The sequence below is a fragment of the Cryptomeria japonica genome, chromosome 1, assembly GCF_030272615.1.
Source record: "Cryptomeria japonica chromosome 1, Sugi_1.0, whole genome shotgun sequence".
NCBI lineage: Eukaryota > Viridiplantae > Streptophyta > Pinopsida > Cupressales > Cupressaceae > Cryptomeria > Cryptomeria japonica.
Window position 1 is genome coordinate 238,582,153 of NC_081405.1, and position 21,083 is coordinate 238,603,235.

The 21,083-nt window shown below is 36.6% G+C and overlaps 1 long non-coding RNA gene and 3 other non-coding genes across 4 annotated transcripts; all 4 read right to left on the reverse strand.

Moving 5' to 3' along the window:
• Nucleotides 1-12,917: 12,917 nt before the first annotated feature.
• LOC131856040 (uncharacterized) lies at nt 12,918-14,064 on the reverse strand. Its single transcript, XR_009358157.1, has 2 exons — nt 13,894-14,064; nt 12,918-13,795 (listed from the first exon to the last, which is right to left on the reverse strand). It is a non-coding gene; the product is annotated as an uncharacterized LOC131856040 (long non-coding RNA).
• On the reverse strand, nt 13,006-13,096 carry LOC131050862 (small nucleolar RNA R64/Z200 family). The gene has a single exon (XR_009107042.2). It is a non-coding gene; the product is annotated as a small nucleolar RNA R64/Z200 family (small nucleolar RNA).
• LOC131050860 (small nucleolar RNA U54) lies at nt 13,477-13,560 on the reverse strand. Its single transcript, XR_009107040.1, has one exon. It is a non-coding gene; the product is annotated as a small nucleolar RNA U54 (small nucleolar RNA).
• LOC131050867 (small nucleolar RNA Z199) lies at nt 13,685-13,757 on the reverse strand. Its single transcript, XR_009107046.2, has one exon. It is a non-coding gene; the product is annotated as a small nucleolar RNA Z199 (small nucleolar RNA).
• Nucleotides 14,065-21,083: the final 7,019 nt, after the last annotated feature.

Genomic DNA, 21,083 nt, shown 5'->3' on the forward strand with positions numbered 1-21,083 from the left:
TAACTCTCATCTATCTTGATAGTGCGACCTCTACTTGAACCAACTCTTCAAGGCTTCCAAGTTGTGGATTCCTTAGGGTCAAGTAAATTGAGATGTGGGATGAGGGATTCCTTGATTCCAAGGAAAAAGAGAAGTGGGGTCAGGGATTCCTTAAGTTCAAGGAAAATGAGTACTCAAAGACAAATTCATCCACATCTGTGAAAATTTTGATATCTTATTTTCATCCATCTAAGTCTTGATCGATTCCTTTCTTCCTCATCTAGTCCTTGGAGCACTTCCACTTTCTTGAGAGTTGTTCATCATTCATTAAACCTATCTCATGACTTAACCTATGGGTTGCATTGTGAATCCTTTCTCAATGAAGCATTTGACTTTCATCTAATACACAAGCATTTTTGACAAAAGGTAGCTAAAGGTTGTTCACTCATCTTAGTCAAAGACATGGACATGTTGTCCTAATCACATCCTAACAATCAAGGAATTGCTTCTTCTCACAAGCAAAAGGTTAATAACTAAATAAACTAGTACCAAGATAAGCAAACTAAGAAAAATAACTAAACTATGAGTAGAAAAGTGAGGTCCCCATTTGCAATGGGGCAATGTGTGAAACCGTCACAAAATTTAGCACCACCTTGAATAAATGTTTTTGGACATTTCAAAAAATAAAGACTCAATCTAAAACTAGAACCTCTGTAAAATTCAACCCAACCAATCAAGAGACTAGGAAACATACTTAAAATGGAAGAACTCCAAATTGGATCAAGGCACTTAGTCTTTGATTACCCATATGTGTGCAAATGTATTCAGTCCAACTCACAAGACCACTATGACCCTTAGATTTTGTCGTGACAAGCTACATGAGTTACCCTAACTCCAAAAGCATCCTAGATAGAACCTCACTACTAGAAAACATCCATAGCCCCGATGAGGTTATCATTGTAATCTCACAGAGATTTCTCTACTTCCAATAAATTTTCTTTTAGTGTCTGTAGAGATGTCTGCACTCCCAAAGCTAAGTATTTTGATATTTCTTTTCTTTCATTTTTTCCTTTTCCTCTTAATTTTTTCTCTTCTTTCTCAAATATTTTCTTTTGATATAGCTTTATTTTCTCATATTTTCCATATTTTTGCCTCCTAAGCAATGAAGCTCACATGGGTTTGAGAATTACAATGATGTTGAAGAAGGATTTAAGATTTTTCGCTAGCCATGAGTTCATCTAAGAAACCACAATGACTTAGAGCAATTTGTTAAGTGTGTAAAATATAGTAATCAAAAGATATTAGTATCGAGACACAATAGGTGATTCTCTTATGAGTCAAGTACAAATCCTAACCAAATGATAAAGTTAGAGATGAATGACCTCGAATTCCAAAGCACTTCATGAATAGATATTTAAGAAATGGACTAAACATAAGATCCAAAATGTGTCAATGCATGAGAAAGCAAAACGAATACCTTTCTCACAAATTAAATCTCCTACTTAGGACATCTAAACTAATCAAACCAACCAACTCAAAAGCAAACTAAAACTAAGCGACACAATCCACTTAATAATCTTCAACCAATTGACTCAAGGAAAATTAGCAACCTGACTCAACAAAACTAAAACAACACACAAAAGTAAAACCTATTGTAAACCAAACTAAACTATATACAAGACTCCTAGAGTGAACACAACTCAAAGAAGTGAAATATGTACAACACCTTGCATGATTTCTCAAATTGTGCATCAAGATCGTGACAAAAGTGATGGTTCAATTTGGGCAAACTCATCCTTAAACACTAAGAAGTAGTCTCTCACAATGCATCTCTCATACTCAATCAATTCCTCGTGCAAGATAAGTAGTTGTAGAAATTTATTAGGTCCATGGTCAATCCAAATGAAATTTGTTTTCCCAAAACCCCCCAATCAGAATCATAATAACTTTCAAATTTAGAATTAAGGAAAGAGACAATTTGGCATGACTCATCTTCAAATAGTGTTCCTTGTATGTTATTTGTCAACGCTTTGTATGCAAAAGGATCCTCAACGGCCTGAGGTGGTCATCATTGGTGGTGTATCATTCCACTTGCATCTTTGATATGCAAATTTTCACTCATTGGTTCTTGAATCCTTCGATATCGACTTAGTGCAACCTCAAATTTTCTTTCGTAGTTTGCCTCCATGGTAACAACAGGTTCACTATCTTGCATAAACCATGCATTTTTGTGCAACTCCATAAGCATATCTTTAAAAACTACAGTCTCCTTAAGTGATTGGTCTTCAAGAATTTACTCTAGTGGTTACTCAAATGTTGAAATTGATAGTAGTACCACCTCAAAGTGTCCTTTTCTCTCTAGCCTCATTTGTTCATCTTCAAGAATGCTTGAAAGTTCTTCCTTTAGGACATCTTTAAATTTTTCTTTTGATTCCTCCTCTCATTGTAAGGATGAATACTTATTTGAATCTTCATCAAGGGTTACTTTCTCTTAGAGTGTATTGAAGTCACTTCCTTGTTCTTGAAATGGTCAAGCATCAAGCAATAGTGATTCATGATGATCATCGAAGCCACTTATGCTTTCTACTATGTTCTCCCTCTAAATCTCTTGATGATATTCACAAGTGTCCATGATTTGTAGCGCTTCATGTAGTGATGTTTCTAAACCTTGATCATTGCTTGATACAATATTTCTTTCTTAAATATCTTTAAATGTGAATTCATCATCAATCATGATTCTTTGATCATCAAGGTCAATTGTGCTATTAACTTGCAATTCATTCAAGAATGAATCATGAGGTTGAATTTGACGGATAAATCATGCCTCTTGAAGAAACTTGCTTGTCTTGGACCAATTTTGGCAATGACTCCTTTTGGGCTTCTTCCATGAAATCTTTCAGCGCCCCTTCAAATAGAATGATGATGATGATTTCCTTGAGCGCCCCCTAGAATTTTTCTTATACTTGAGCTCGCTTGTAATAACTTGTAACTCTCCATTCAACATATCTATATGATTGTATTCCTCTCCAAGGACATCTGAAATCTCTTTCAATTCATTCTCAAGAACCTCCTTTTGTAGCATGAACAAATATTCATCAAGGAAATCTTCTTCTTGCAATGGATGTAAATCACTTTCTTCCTTCATTGCCAAATTAGCACCTTGATCATCATTTGTCACTACTTCGTTGGTTTGACCATTCTCTACCTCACTACATCCTTCCTTGGGTGCAACATGCCGAAAAAAAAATTTCCACAATAGAAGATGACAGTCAAGCTCACTTGTGCTATCCCCACTCTCCAATGATGTTGCATTGTACTCTTCTTTTTTTTCTTCTATATTCATTAGCTACAAGATATGTTGCCAAATTTTGTCTATGATGCACTCATCTACTATGCTTGATTGCTCGGGTAACCCAAACTGACTTTTAACTTCATTGATTGTCATCTTGCATAATGAGCAAGTAAATTAGAAATGAGGTGCATTGTGAATCCCGCACCACAAAGGTAGCAATATGCTTTCTAAGTATATGTCACCATCAAGATATAATTGATTTTCGATCATCCCCCTAAACCTTGTGATTGTGTCATTACTTTTAGGAACACTAGAATTATCGACTTCTTCCAGTTTTGGGATATCCCAAAGGAATTTATTTATAGTGTTAGATCCACTCTTGAAAAGAATGCCAAGCAATGCAACTCATCATACTCTATAGTCTCATGAATTCTACACTTCCCTGGTACTGCAAGTTCAGAAAAACTATGTGGATGAAGTTGCACATTCGAAGTCCACCAAAGTTGAAAGATATCAACTTGTTGATCATCTTGGCAATGTTGTTGCCCCTCCATTGAGAAATATTTCTTTTGAATTTTTTGATTTTTTTTTTTTTTTCTACTTTTCTACTTTTGGGGGGGATTTTTCAACATAAAAGAGATCTAGCATATATCAAATTTAGCTTTGAAAGATCATTTTGGTTCCAGTTGTTCAAGATTTGAACATTGAATGTCTTCCTTTTGCAAATCTGGTTGATAGTCCAATGATCACTTTCTTTTATGTGGCAATTTTGTCGAGCGTAGAAGATGACTTTCCACTGATTCTCCACTTGAATTGATAGGCCTTGTCGCTCAATTGCTCCTATGTTCAAGAGCTCACACTCAGACCCTCCGTCTAGTGCCAATTCTTTTAATGAGTTTTTTGTGACATCATGGAACACAAAATAAAGTACCAAGAACTCTCTCCTCTCCTGAACAAAGACTTCTCAGATGCTAAATTATGTGATCAAACGAGATGACTCCAAGGTCCCGATAGTCAGGTCTTGACTTTATATTTTGGATACTCAGTGAAATTGATGTGATTTTGTTGGAATCACAAGGGGACTTACGTTTTGTTTGAACTTTGCTAGAACATAGACTTCAACTTCAACTTGGAAAATAAAGATAAAAAGGATAAGGTTTTAGAGAGACTACACTACTCCTAAGATCAATGATGACAATGACTATTAATTAGATAGACAAATTCCCTCAAATCAAGTCTTGCTTTGTCATGATGACAACAACTACGCAAGACTGATGCAATCTTCCAAGAAAATAGAATATTTTCACACTACAAATATATCACTCAAGTACCCAATGTTGGTGCAACTTGAACAAGTATTTACAATTGAACTTAGCATAATAATGAGGTTCAAGTTAACTTTTCTCTTTGACTTGCAATCAACAAACAACAAAAAGTATGAACCGAGGAATTCATCACAATATCTTCATAAGCATGCACCATGATCAATTAACTCTATCTAATTTCCAGACATAACAAGAAACTGTGCAAATATAGAAGAAACACCAGTATCCACCATAAATTCAATGAAAATTATGTTTATTTACATGCGTTGGCAACAATTTTCACCTTCTTCTCCTGCTCTACTCTACTCTACTTGCTTTTACTATTAACTATTGATCAACTACTAATTATTAATATGTTACCAATGATCAGTTTGAGCCATACATAGATCTCTTTTTACAAATGAATGCCCAGGATCGAATCCAAATCAACAGCCAAGATTACAAGATAAAACCCTAATTAGGGTTAGTTATAACTAACTTTGCATTACATTTAATACTTGACCAATGATTTGATTACACATTTTGGACACATGTCCAACATTGAATTCTAACCAATAAGAATCAAGGTTAGGTAAGATAAACTATAGACGCCTAAAATTAATTAAATTAATATTTAATTAATTTAGCCTTTTCGTAATTATATTAATTATGTCAATCCTCCTTGTTAAAATTAATTAAATTATATTTTAATTAATTTTATCACCTTAGCCTTATAATTAATTTATCAATTAATTATGTCATATTCTTCTAAAATTATTTCAATTCTCCGCCTTAGCCAATATTTCCTCTAAATCCTAATTCCTACAAATCACCCCTCTAATCCCCATCACTTAACCTAATTAGTTATAGCTTAATCATGATTAACATTTTCTTCAATTTTATATTCCTCCACTTATTCTCTCTCCTCATTTCCCATCCTCCTAATTCATCCACTTGCATCTTAATCATCCATTAGCCCACCTAATCACTTCCCTTAATCATTTGTACATCCCTAATCACCTCGATTAGGGATGGGTCAACTCTTTGTCGTAAATGGCTTTCCCATCTCATCCTCCAACCTAAAATGCCACCCACTTTTGTCGATCCAAGGAATTTCGAGTTCCTTGAATCTTCCCATGCCCTCTCTTCCCAAGGAATTTTGAATTCCTTTATCCTTTATTCTCCACATGCTTCCTCTTTTTTGAAATTCTTAATTCCTTTTGTCTTCTCCCAAGGAATTTTATATTCCTTTCCTCTCTTCCCAAGGTACTTGAGGAACTCTTCCCTGTGTACTTGAAAAGTGTGGAGACAATAAATGCCTTTATGGAAAATCTCTTGGATCTCCCACTTGTCCTCTAAAATCCTCTCCCACTCACATTTGATCCTAGCCATCCATTCCTCTTCAATCTTGACCATCTATTTTGGGCCCCTCCTATCTATAAATTGGAGTCTCCTCTATCCTCAAATCATCCATCATATTCATAGAGTTATGTTGTTAAGTTGAGTCACAAAATCATCCATATTACCCTTATCATGCCCAAATAGTGTCACTCATAATACATCATCCACCATCTAATATCATCATTTTGTTGTGCAGTGGAGAGCAATCCACATTTCCTCATCCTAAGGAGAAAATCAAGTGGAGAGATTGGACGCATACTTCCACTTCCCACTCAATCGGAGGGGGTGAAGAAAGAAGGTGAAACAAAGTTATTTTGTATGTGCTTTTTATGCTTTGTTGTGTTTATTTGATATTGCATGCATTTGATTTTGGCTAACCTACTTTTCCTCACGCTCATAAATAATATTTGATGAAGTGACATTTGTCACTTGCTCCACTCTTAGATGCAGCAGGTTCAATGTATCTGGACATGTTGACTTTGATTGATGAATGAAAGTGAGTCATCCCCACCTTAGCCATTTCACCCTTCATCTTCTTGTTTGGGAATTTCAACTTTGTGTTGCATTTGATGTAGACTTTGTGACGTCTATGCTTTGTGTACTTGACCTTCTTTGTGTATTGGTGATTGATCTTCCTTGACATGATGTTGTCCTCTCCTTTGCATTGTTCAATCTTCTTTGTGTTTGTAAGGCGACCCCTATGTAGTGTTGTATAATGCTTAGAAGCCCTAGCCCTAATCATGATTTGCATTGGAATTGATATCATGACTTTCATCCTTGATGTTCCAATTTCCTCCTTCACACCTTCTAGCCTTGCTCATCATTTATGCCTGGATTGTTAAACTCTACGTCTTGATGAGTTTTATCTTTAAGTCCTTTCTAGTCCTTTCCAGTCTTTTCCATCATCCTTTTTCCTTACTCATGACTACAAAATAAACAAAGATGGCATCAAAAACATATGATATAGACAAATTTGATCAACCCCCAATCTAAAATGCATCCTAAATGATGGTAAAATGATGACTTGATCTCTTATTTTCGTGTTTGATTTTGTAATGTTTTAACGTTTGAAGCCTGATTTGAATTTCTGATTCATATCTTATTTGTTCTGAATTCATACTAAGTCACTCATGACAATCCTACTCCTAAATCTAATCTACAAATATGTCCAATTGTGGAAATGATCTGCTTCAAGGTTTGATGGAATTTGCCTTCAATCAAATCCAACTTAGTATTCTACTCCTTAAATTCACAGGCTTGTACCTTTGCTTGTTGCGAAATTCACCTCCCAGGTCTGCTCTATTCGCATTAAGACTTGCTAATAATTTCACTCCAGTCAATCTTCAAAAGTTCCCTCCAATGTGTAATTTACAAGTTCGCCTCACTGTGGAAGGAAATTATCCCAAGATCTAATGAAATTCACCTCATTGACGTTTGCCTCTAATTTGCCTTGTTGTGCCCTTGATAACTTGTGACTTGAATTGATTTGGATTAGGTGAGCAAATGAAATGCACACCCCTCTATATAGGCACTCAAACATGAGTCACGCCATCAACCTTTCAATCCCCAAGCACATGTCAACCTTTCAATTTTCCATTAAAATTTAAATTTGAAACGCTTTTGTCTTCATGGAGGGCAAACTTATCATTTGCTTATATATGTTTGCAATTTTCATTATATGCTCCCTCTTTCCAAATGACTTTCACATGTTTTACTTGTGTTATACACGTTTTAAATTCATTCTCCTTGATTTAGGTCGGCTAGGGTTTGTTAATGCCTCCTTGAATGAGGGTATAAATGAGAGATCCAACGCTACCATTCAAACCAACCAATCAGATTTCAATAAATGTTTTGCTTTGCTTATTAGGTCTGACTTTAGGTGAATTGAGTCTACTCTAAGTTTTAGGTCTAACTTAAGGTGAATTAGGTCTGCTCTTAGAATTATGTGGATTCCTTGAGGTCAAGGAATCCTCACCTGTTGGTCGTGGATTTCTTGGCTTCAAGGATAAATTTTTGCTCATCAAAAATTCATGGATTTCGTCAAATGGGGGATAAAATTGTTACATTGCATCATACTTGTCTTGTTTTCCTTGCATTCTTCAATCATTTTCTCATATTTCTTCCATGAACTTGCTTCACTTAGGCGTTCATCCCTTCAAACACAATAGGTCATGGATTCCTTGGAGTCAATGAAAATGAGATGTGGGGGTGGGGATTCCTTAGGTCCAAGGAAAATGATATGTTAGGTCGTGGATTTCTCCACCTCAAGGATAAAATTAACACAACATTTTATCTTCATCCCTCCATTTAGTTGATCATTCCATCCTTTCTTCACTTCAATCAAAGATCTTTCACTTGCAAATTTCTTGAAAATTCTCAAGGATGAACTTGGATCACATAACCTTTGTTGTCACCTCACCTTCACGTCTTGGACATGGATTCCTTGAGGTTAAGGAAAGTGAGATGCTACTTCATTGATTCCTTGGGGTCAAGGAAAGTGAGATGTGAGGTCGTGGTCTTCTTGCACTCAAGAAAAAAATTCACTTTATTGCCCTCAATTGTTCTCCTTCATCTTTTTGATCTTGATTCATTGAGGCACTCAATCATTTTTCATCTTTGAAATCACTTTTGCTTGCAACTTTAGAAAATTCTTAAAGATAAGTTCAACCAAGGAAATTTTATCTCTTATCTCTTTCAATACTCCCCAAATCGTGGATTCCTTGGGGTCAAGTAAATTGAGAAGTGGGTGCAAGGATTCCTTGAGGTCAAGAAAAAAATTTCACTTCATTATAGTTGATTTCTCCAAGTGAAAGGTAATTGCTTGCAAGTTTGGTTAGAGATGATCATATTGAAATCATTGAAAGCTTCATCAACTTATGCCTTTTGCCTAACACTTGAATGATTGATCATTGATTTGGGCAACTCATGGAGAACTTCGCAAGTCTTCTCTCAAGTTTTGTATCTTTGTGTTTGCTCATGGAGACATGGATAAGCTCATTCATCAACTCTCATCTATCTTAATAGTGCAACCTCTACTTGACCCAGTTGTTCAAGGCTTCCAAGTCGTGGATTCCTTGGGGTCAAGAAAACTGAGATATGGGGTCGAGGATTCCTTGAGTCCAGGGAAAATGAGAAGTGAGGGCGGGGATTCCTTGAGGTCGAGGAAAATGAGCACTCAAGGATGACTTCATCCACATTTGTGAAAATTTTGACATACATGTTTCATCCAAGTCTTGATCAATTCTTCTCTTCCTCATCCAGTCCTTGAAGCGCTTCCACTTGCTTTTCAAGTTGTTCATCATTCATTAAACCTATCTCATGACTTAACCTATGGGTTGCATTGTGAATCCTTGTTCAATGAAGCATTTAACTCTCAATTAACACTCAAGCATTTTTGACAAAAAGAAGTTGAAGATTGTTAGCTCATTTTAGTGGACATGATGTCCTGATCAAATCTTGACAATCAAGGCACTAAATCTTCTCACAAGCAAAAGGTTAATAACTAAAGAAACTATTGCCAAACTAAGCAAACTAAGCAAAAGAACTAACCTACGAGCAAAAAAGTGGGGGTCCCCATTTGCAATGGGGCGATGTGTAAAAACATCACAACACTAAGGATGGCACATTTGTCATAGAAGTCGACTCATTCCTAAAGGATGGACTAGTTGTTGATTGTTGGTGGTCAGATTATTGTTGATATCCCATAAGTTTCAATTCTCTAGTGCAATAAATTTGCAATATATATCATTTCATTATTGCCTAAAACAACAACATTTCTATTGTTACCATTTCATAATATATCTTCTCCTTCAATGTATGTAGTTGAACTCTCATGAGATAATATCGATGCATTTGTTCTTGACTTGTATCTTTGTCAATCTGATTTTGAGTATTGTGTTGAAACATTTTATGGAAAAGTTCACATGCCATCACTATGGCTACACATTTCAGCGAGGCATGCTTTCCACCGTGATGATAATTAGGTTCTGTTGTATCCACAAGGTGATGGGAAATAGCAGAAATCACAATTTCCTCAATATAATTACTTAGAAAAATTAAAATTTGTGTAATCAAAGCAAATGTTATCCAAATTATTGGATTCAACATCATTTGTTGCAAGAACCTTTGATACATGATTCTTGTTATCGTGGTATTTGATTGGTTTTATGTCTTCTATAAGTTCTCTTCCAATCCCCAAGTTGGGTATTATCTTCAAGGACTTTATGTCAATGTTGCCTGGGAGCAATAGTTACATTCTTTCATTGTTTTAAATCTTCTCCATAGCTTTGCTTATCTAAATTTAAAACTTAGTCTAGAATTAGAATTGGTTGAGAAAGTTGTTTTATAATTTCTATACATAAGTATCTCTATATCTTGCAAATACAAAATCACTGGACTTATTCTTGAGACAAAATTCAAAACCTTGTAAAGAGGTCATAAGTAGTTTTCAATCTTATTAGTCAACATAGACTTCAAGCCATCACTAAATGGTTCCATTTTACAAAATTGGGTGATGGCCCTATTTTGCAAAATTGCTAGGACTAATGTGCCATCTACCTTGTAAATACTATGACATAGTTCCAACATCTTTGGAGAGTGTTCTATGGCACTTAAGATGTGTTTGAAAAATAATTTGCAATACTTATTTCACTGTTGCTTGTAATACTTTCATATGATATTGTTTTTCCCACTCATGGATGTCTCCACAAGCAACTTAACTACTTATAGCTATTGTTTTGGCTTTTGGGTCGTAACAATGCATGTTGTGGGATCTATTATACACAAAAGCCCCAATAGTTGTGTGCTATGGGTACCAACAAAGATGCACAAATGGAGGTCAATTATGATCCAAGAAAGCTACACAAATGGACCAATTATGATCCAAAAAAGCTACACAAATGGCCCAAAAAAAATGAAAAAATGAACAGCTATTGGTACATTGGTACATGTGAAATTTATTAGTAGGCTCTAGTTTTTTTTAAGTTAGTAATTAGGGGGTTAAGTGTGCAAGAAGTAATCAGTAACTAGCTCTTCCCTTATGATATTGAGCTTCTCCACATAAAAGATGTTATGTTGCTAATTTATTCTTCCCTTATGATATTGAGCTTCTCCACATAAAAGATGTTATGTTGCTAATTTATTCCTTCTTGCTACTACCTTATGATAAGGGTTTTGATTACGAAAAAAACAAGTTTTGAAGGGGTCCCAAAACCCTTTACAATAGAACCTTAAAAGATAATAATCATTATTTATTCTTCTATTTTTTATTTTTTATTTTTTATTTATAAATGTGCTTTGAGTTAACTATTTAGTAGATTTGTGAAGTTGCAAACCACGGATGTGTTCAATGTCGAGCACTTGAAGCTAAAATCAAGTGGTCCTATTCTTCAAAATTACCTCAGACTTACACCTTGCTTACAACATGAATGTGACTATTGTTTTAACAGGTGGGCATGCTCCGTAGGGCTGATCCAATATCATCATTATAGAAATGTCTTGAAGCCAGCCCATTGCCCACGAATATTTGTTTATATCGTCTGTAACTATTACAAAATTTGCATTTGAAATTATTTCAGACCGTGTTTCTCTTGCATGTAGTGTACCAATGTTATCAAGTTGGACGTTGAGGTTGGATGACTATTTAGCGAAGGTCATCGACAATTCTATTTAGATAATAGAAGTGAATCAGTTAAAATTTTGCTTTGGATTCATACCATTCAATTTATCAGGAAATACAAGCTTTATTCATGTAGAATTCTTTATAAATTGGAAAAATGAGGTTGCAATTGTGATATTTTACCCTCTACAGAGTTGAGTTTGGAGTTCTCTAGTGGTCAAGTGAATAAAGTTGTTAACAATTGCATGCTTTTGGTAAGAGGACATGTGTTATTAAACATCTCATTAGTCATATTAGTTCATTGCGTTCATAATTTTATTTTTTCATATACAATCAGATCTGCATTTTGGTTGGTTGGGACTTCATACAAAAGGGGGGCTCTGCATTTTCATCAGAAGGTTCTTTCGAGGCTGTGGCAGTCACTATTTTTAAAAGTCAGTTTCCTGAAGCTCATATTCTTAAACTTTTGGGGTCTATTTCTGTTTGTCATATTATTTTAAATTTTTTTGTTAAAATTACAGTTATGACAGAATAAATACAAATTAAGTACAATTTATATTTTCATTTTAAATTTACTTGTTAAATATAAAACACCCTAACAATAAGTCATACTCTGATCTAAACAACACACTACTGAAAAGTTTTTACTGTGAGATTAGAAACTTTAAACCCTAGCCTACAAGCCTTCCATATGACCTAACCTAAAACCTAAAACCTAAAACCACAGTAGAAGAGTTTGTATTATGATGTCCTCCTTCCAATTTAGAAGGAAAGTTTAGGTACAATTATTTTTTCAACATGAACAAAAAATTAATAATTGCATTAACGAACTAAGCAGTGATTATTATATCTACTTTCAATTCATTATTTGAATGTAAACAATTGAATGTAAACCTCCTCCATAAGGAAGGAGTAGTGAGATCCTTAATATGAGTTTATCTGATTAGTTTTAAAGAATACATTTCCTTCATATTTGATAAACTAAGCCGCTTCTATTGAATGTCTAATAACCTTGAACACACTATCTTGTACCCTCTACATGTAGTTGTAACAGTCACATCCCTCCAAGAATGTGCAGAATCAATCAACAGCTAAGGCCACTTCTACTTTAATGAAACAACTAAACTTACCACCCACTTTAAGATGTTTCAAGGAGTGGCAAGACAATGGTTTCTATCTCCGACAATAATCTCCCATTCAAACTAGCTTCAAACTCCTAATAATTCCAAACTATTGTAACAGAGAAATTAGAAGACCAAATCTTTCTAATACTTAATGATCCAAACCAAAAACAACCCCAACTCAAGTAGCAGACAAGAATCTCTGAAGCTTTTATGAAAGCAATAACAATTAGCAAAAAGGAAATTAATAACGAAGTAAAAATAGTTTACAAATGAGCTTTTATATGTCATGTTCTGCTCAGAATAAAGTTGCTAACTCATCGATGGTATCCATCTCAGTAGTCTAACATGTGAAATTTTATAACATTCCTCATTGCAGAACACCAGTTAATTTAGCACTAGTAGCAAATAAACCCATATAGAACTACACCAGCAATAGATGAAAAACCCCAACAAAACACTCTCGGTGTGCAAAATCAACACAGATATCAAACTAAGCCACCAAAAACAGATATCAATGTAGAACTATAACAAAAAAAGCAGAGACCCTAATTAGAAACCATAAACAGATACCCTTATCACAAAATAAAGAACGGAATACCTACCAGTTGAAAACAGGACAAAAACCCTAACAGGACTTTAAACAGGTTTCACATAAATAGAAAACTCCAAAGAAAACCTAACAAAGGCGATAAAAATTATATTAACATACAAACTCTATAACTGCGAAGAAAATTAACTACACATAACCCTAACAAAAATAGCTCTCAGTTTATTGATCTTTCATCATTAAAGAGTAGATCTCAGCATAGCGTATATTGCCCTAGGGCAAACAATCCTCGAGCTTTGCAAAACAAATTATGAATGCTAATCGTTGGGAATCACAAATAAAGTGCAATTATTTGAGATCAGAGTGAGTCATAAACACGGACCAAATTGCATTCATCACTTTCCCCCAAAAAGATGAAGAGATCATCAGAGACTTAAATAACAGTGATCATTAGATCTCATTTTGTTGCAGTTATTTTTTTCTTCATCTGATCATCTTCAGAACCGACCTGAAGATTTACTAATGATGTAACTTCAGCGCAGAATGCATCATACACAGTTATCAGAGCAAACATATTAAAAAGAAGCCAAACTTCAACACGAAAGAGATTTAAGAGTTTGAAAAATCACCACCGGATCGACATTCCTGCCTGCCTTAATAACGATTTCGTCTGCAAATAAAAGATGTGCAGACGTTTCAAGCATTCGAGCCCCTGTCCTACACACGAGGTAAGTAGAAATTCAAACCCTACAGCATAAATAAATTGTTTTTTCGAGCCCTAGCCCTAACCCTAAAGTGGGATGGAGTTGATTACTTAGTTAATTCGTAGTTTAAAGATTACGATAAGAGTTATTATATAATTACTTAGTTAATTCGTATTTATTGGCTAAAAATAAATACGAATTAACTAAGTAATTAATTCGTATTTATTCTGTATACTTATTGGCTAAAAATAAGCGGATTTCCTCAGGGTCATTGTTTCTAAAAAAATAAACATTCTTTATTTTTGTGATGCATTTTATATTGCTATATGTATTATAGATATTTTATAGAGGAAAATAAATATAGAATTTTATAATGTTACATTATTTTAATAATATATTATTATAAAAAAAATCTAAAAAGATTATATCGTTTTGAAAAAAAAATGGCAGAGCGGAGCGGGTTCTCTGGCTTTCGGAGACATGAGGGTTTCAATTACAGAGGCGACGCAGAGAGGAGATGGCCTTTTAGGAAAAATCGTAGTCACGAATGGAAGGCGAGTAGCCGACAAACATCGTTACAAGGCCCTTGGTCATGGAAGGCTCCAGGGAAGTCTAAGTCTGGGAACAGAAGGAGAGAAGAGGGTACCAAATCACCTTGGAAACAAAAGGCAAGTTTCTTTCGAGGATATCGTGATTTCGGATCTGGCCCTAAAGTGGACTTCAAGACGGTGCAGGAGAAGTTCTGGTGGCCAAAGATATCTTCAGAAGCAACAAAGGTCCTAGAGGTAAACCCTAATGCCGAAATAAGTAGAGTTATGACGGTTGAGCTTTCAACTGATGCATGGAAGGACTCTCTCAGTTTTTTGACAGACAGAGGCCTTTTTGTTAAATGGGGAGGAATATGGTCGGCCTTCACCAAATTTAGGAACTGGTGTGACAAAAACTGGGGGGAAGGCATGGACCTAAAAACATTGGGCAATGGTTATTATTTAGTAGTTTGCCCAACAGCTCAGGATAGAGATTGGATTTTAAAAAATGGCCCTTTTTTTATTGAAGGGAAAGGTTTAAACATATCAGCTTGGACCCCAAATTTTAACCCATGTGAAGCCTCAATAGAAAAAACCCCCATTTGGATTAAATTACCGGGTCTACCTCAAGAGTATAAGGATGTAGAAACTCTGAAACAAATAGGTAACCACTTGGGGGAATATGTAATGTTGGAAGAGCTTGTAGACCCATCTGATTTCAGCATGATTTCAAGACTATGTGTAAACTGGCAGACAGTTCATAACCTGTCGGATACTCTAGAAATTAAAACATGGATGGGGATTTGGAAACAAAAGTTATGCTAGAGGAAGACATGGAATCATGTGCTAAATGCACCAACAAAATTCATCCACCGAGTTTCTACAAGAAATAAATAAAAGGCAAAGAAATAATGCAAAAACATCTAGAGAAGGAGATTATTAGATTGTCTAAAGGTTATTATGGAGAATGTCAGTGGAATGAAAAAAATTGGGAGATTAAATCACTTGCAAAATATAGTGGAAACTGTGCAGAGGGAGTCCAGATGGACATAGTCGACTATCAGAAGAAAATCATTGATGAGACCTTTATGGTAGAGGCTCAATCTTTTGCTCAAATCAATAAGGAAATGGGGCCAGAGAACGTTAGTGCATGTCGTTTCCACATTGCAACTAGGAATGTAGGGAGCTTGCTAGGGAATGGAATTCAGGAAGGTGACAGGAGGGAGGTGGATTTAGGAGAGGAGGGTAGTAAATCTTATCCTTTGGAAAATAGGGCCCCTCCACAAGAGGATAAAACCCCAGCCCCCCAAATGTGTAAGGTAAACGACCAGGCACCACAGCAGGGGAACAAGATGACAACACCCCCTCCCAACACAGTGAGTTTTATGGAGGATGGCATCGTCTGATCCAATCAGGAGATTGAGAAAAATTTGGAGCAAATGCACTCTCCATGCAACTCAGAGAAGACGGGAAGAAATGTAGACCCTCCAGGGGAAGACCCATTATATAAGGATATCCAAATTTCCCCAATTAGAAACCTGAACAATTCATTTGAAGGGGTTGAAGAGAGCAAAGGAAATTCCTCAGGGTCGGATTATGACTATGAATCTTCAGGATTCCAGGATGAAGAGGATGAATTGGGATTGGCAGCAGCAGAAGGAGTGCAAGGGAGGCGATCTCTGGAAACAACTCTATCCCTCCAATCCAAAGCTAAAGTGGGGGAGAAAAAAAAAAGAGGTGCAAAGACAAACAAGTTCAAACTGGAATTGGCAGGCAACGCAACAGGCCAAAGCAAATTGAGATCGGGAAGAGGCTATGCCTTTTCCCCAGGGCAATGAGGACCCTCTCGTGGAATGTTAGGGGCTGCAATGCCCCTGACAAGATTCGCTTGATCGAGCAATGCATTAATCAAGTGAGACCGAACATCTTTCTCTTACAAGAAATAAAGATCAAAGATGAGGATGTTAGTTCGTTTACTAGGAAATTTCAATCATGGAAATGTAGTATGGTGGGAGCACAAGGCGCTTCTGGAGGTCTAGCAGCTCTTTGGAAGGAATCAATTGTTGAGGTGTTTGTTGTTAGGGCCACTCGGTGGTGGCAATGGTTGAAGATAAAATCAATGCAACTTCAAACAAGTTTCTTCCTATTAAACATATATGGACCTAACAACACAAATATGAAAATGCAAGTTTGGAGTGAGATATCTGAAATATTGTGAAATGACAAGGAGAACGTATTCATTCTGGGAGGAGATTTCAACGCCCTACTTCGGCCTTCAAACAAAATGGGGGGAGCAGGCTAGAACAAGCGGAGCCAAAGAGATTTTAGCTCCTTTGTTATAAGCTTGGGTCTGATTGAAATTCCTTTCAAAACAGGGGATTTCACTTGGACCAACAGGAGGAGTGGCATCCTAAATATCGTTGAAAGGTTAGATAGGTTTTTTATAGCTAGAGATTGGACGGAGAGCCACTGGACCAGTGAAGCGGAGATTTTACCTATCACGAGATCAGACCATTATCCCATATGCCTAAGGATTCAAGATGACAGTGCTCCAGAGAGACATCCTTTCAAATTTGAGGCAATGTGGCTTCAGGATGGTAGCATCAAAAACCTTATTGACCAATGGTGGAAACACAAGCCGGTTAATCCAAGTAATAAAGCTTTCACTATTTTAAAAAAACTCCAGTTTGTAAAGGAACAATTAAAGCAGTGGAATAGAGAATCTTTTAGAAATATCTTTAAAGAGAAGATTGACTTAGAAGAAGGCTTAAAAATTTTACATGAGAAAATTACCAGTCATGGGATGGATGAAGATCTATTTAAAAAAGAGAAAATACTTCGCACTAAATACTCGGAGGTATTAGCTAGAGAGGAGATTTACTGGAGACAAAAATCCAGAGAAACCTGGTTAAAGGATGGAAACAGAAACACAAAGTTTTTCCACACTCCAGTTAAAGTTAAAAGAGCACACAACAAGATCTTCTCAATCAAAAACAAAGATGGAATCACAATCACAGACCTCAAACAAATTAACCGGGCAACAATTGATCATTTCTCATAATTTTTTAATAGGATGGATAATCAGGAGGAAAACATGTCTCACATTCTAGAGGTCATTCCTACATGTATTATGGAAGATCACAACAGAAGGTTAATGGAGCAGGTTTCTTTGGAAGAGGTTAAAAAGGTTGTCTTTAGTTTAGGTGCAGAAAAATCACCTGGACCGGATGGCCTCTCGGCTCTTTTCTTTCAGAAGTTTTGGGACATCATGGCGGAAGACATCCATGGAGTTGTAGAGGAATCTAGGAAGGGAGGCTTTATTTTAAAAGATTTCAACAACACTTTCATAGCTTTCATCCCAAAGAAGGCGGAAATCAACTCTTTCGATGACTTTCGCCCAATATCACTCTGCAACTCCCTATATAAAATCATTTCTAAAGTCATTTCAAATAGACTAAAACCAGTTTTGGATCTAGTTATTTCAAGCGAGCAAAGTGGTTTCGGCCCAGGTAGGTCTATCTTTGAAGGTATAATCCTTGCCCATGAAGTTGTTGACTCCATCCGGACAGCAAGGACTGAGAAGATGATGATAAAGGTTGACATTAGGAAAGCATATGATGAGGTAAATCAGGACTTTCTTATAAAAGTCCTTCAGAGGTTTGGTTTCAGTGATGCATGGATTGCTTGGGTCAGAAGCTGTATTAGCTCTCCTAGATTTTCAGTCCTTTTAAACAATAGCCCCCAAGGTTTTTTTGAATCTACAAAAGGTATAAGGCAAGGTGACCCTCTTTCACTGTTTTTATTCATTATCATGGCAGAAGTGCTCGGGCGTTTTATCTCCAAAAAATGGGAATTAGGTGTTTGGAAGGGGGTTCAAATAGCAGCAAGTGTAAACCCTATAACACATTTACAATTTGTAGATGACACCTTTCTAGCAAGAGATGCTTTTGCTAGGGAAGGAAGGGTAATGAAAGAAACCCTTGATATCTATGAAAAAGCCTCAAGGCAAAAAGTTAACTGGCAAAAAGTTAACTGGCATAAGTCTAAATTTTTTTTCTTCAATTGTAAACCATGCAAGCAAAGGGAAATATGCAGAATTTTGGGAATGAAAGTGGGGTCCCTACTGAGCAAATACCTAGGAATCCCCTTCTTTGGAGGCGCAAACAGATCGGAGTTGTGGAAAAAACTAATTGGAGGGGTGGAAAAGCATATGGCTAACTTCAGCTGGCAGAATTCTAATGCTGAAAATAGTTGTATCAGCCATCCCAATTTATTCAATGATGTGCCTTAAAATCCCCAAAAAGGTCATCAATTCAATCCAACAAAAGATGAGGAAATTTTTCTGCAATGGGGCAAATGATCAAGAAAAAATCCCACTTCTGGCATGGGACAAAATTTGTCAGGATAAGGTAAGGGGTGGTGTTGGTTTGAGGGATTGGCAAAAAATGAACAGCGCTCTAAGAGCTAAATTGGTTTGGAATATTTACTCTAACCCAAGTCAGATGTGGGTAAAAGTGTTGAGAGCAAAATACCTAGATTCAATAGAGGATCACAAAATCTTCATGATCCGCAAACCTCCCAAAGGGTCAGCGATATGGAACTTCATTTTGGAATGTCGTGGGGTGGTAACAGACCATCTAACATGGTAGATTGGGGATGGGGCAAAGGCCAAGTTCTGGGAGGACTCGTGAGTAGGCCTACATGCCCTAAGAGAGATAGAAGACTTCACAGAGGCAAAGGAATTGTTAGTGCAGTTATGGGGAGAAAAAGTTAAGGACTACATGCATAGTTCATAGGAAGATTTAGGAAAAGAATGGCATTGGAAAGATCTGTCAACAACAGGACTGTCTGTTCAGGAGCAGCAAAGACTTAGAATTGTGCTGGAGCAGAGGAAGATTTTCCTCACAGGTAAAGAGGATAAGGTGATCTGGTGTGGGGCTAAAGATGGTAAGTATTCAGTCAAACTGGGCTACCAGCTAATGGAAGGTAGGGAGGAGACTCAATAAAAAACACGGGCCCTCTTCTGGAGTAAAGAATGTCTCCCAAAAGCTAGTGCTTTCACTTGGTTAGCTATTAAAGGCATAATTCTAACAGGGGAAAGAAGGAAGAGGCTCGGCTTTGTGGGTCCATCAAAATGTGTAATGTGCAATCAGTCGGAAGAATCCGCGGCTCGTTTGCTTTTAACATGTGAAGTGGCACAGAAGTGCTAGTCTGAACTCCAGAGGAACCTAAATTGGCAGGGACCGTTATAATGCTCCCTAAAAGAGGCTTTTGAGAGCTAGTCGAGGCAACCAAGGAGGTCAACCCTCTCTTGTGTTTGGAAAATCATCCCTTCCATAGTAATATGGGAGATATGGAAGGAGTAAAATAGAATAATTTTTCAAGATAAGATGGAGGATGAGAGGAGGTTGTTATCAAGAATTAACAGAGCTATAGAAGAGGTGGTAGGCTCAACAGCTTCTCAATCTTTCTCATTATCCACCTCTTTCACCTCAATGGACAGAAAAATACAAAAAGCTTGGCCAGGAATCAAAATTAGACATGGGTCTGCAACAATGAGCAAGGGAAAAGGGAAAAATACATTGGAGGTCTAATGGAAACCGCCAGAGAAGGGTTGGTTTAAAGTAAACTTTGATGGAGCAGCGCAACAATTTGGTCGACTAGCAAGGGTTGGATTTGCAATGTGGGATGACAATGGAGAGCTTATTAAATATGGAGCTAAAAGGCTTCGGAAGAGCACCAATAATGAGGTTGAAGCCCAAGCAGCTCTATTGGGGATAGGATTAGCAAAAAAAGAAGGGGTTAAAAATCTCCATCTAGAAGGGGATTCCTTAATTATAATTCAAGCAATAATGAATTGAGAGATAAGTGCATGGCATCTTCAAGGTTTCATAGCATTAATCATAGAAGAACTATTTTTTTTAAAAAACTTTAAAATTAGCCATATTAGAAGGGCAGGTAATCAAACTACGGATAGTTTATCCAAATGGGCCCTGTCTTTCGATTCGGAAGGTGTTTTAAAAGTGGATGACAATCAGGGATTATTACCTCTGGGCGAGGTGACAGGATAATGATTGGTAAGATTATTTGGGAGGAGTGACGACAGATGGATGATGCCACATTAAAATGTGTTTCCTTGTGCGGAAAGGATGATTTGAAAGGTCGCACAGGGGGAAGCTCTAAAGTTTTTTATTAAAACATAGCAAGGTTTAAATTGGTGGCTAATCGGGCGAGAAATAAGCAATGATATCCGACTCATCGACAAGCACAAAAAGACATCATTAGATCGAATGATCAAGTGGAGTTTAAATGCAGTTGTAAGGAATTTTTAGGTGGCAAACATGCGAAGGCATAATTTGAGGGATGACGTGCAACGCACATAAGTAAGGTTTGTGCAGGGTTTTATAAATCCAAGGACAGCAGAGTTTTTTAGTGAGTGTGGAGACGAAAGCAAGTTTCAAAGAAAAACAAGAAGAGACACTTGCGAAGGAAGTAAGCTAAGGAGCTGCCAACATGGAGGCGAATTTTACAGTCACAACCAAAAAACAACAAAAAGGTTTTTAGGGGGCCGTGAGCAGAGACAGAATG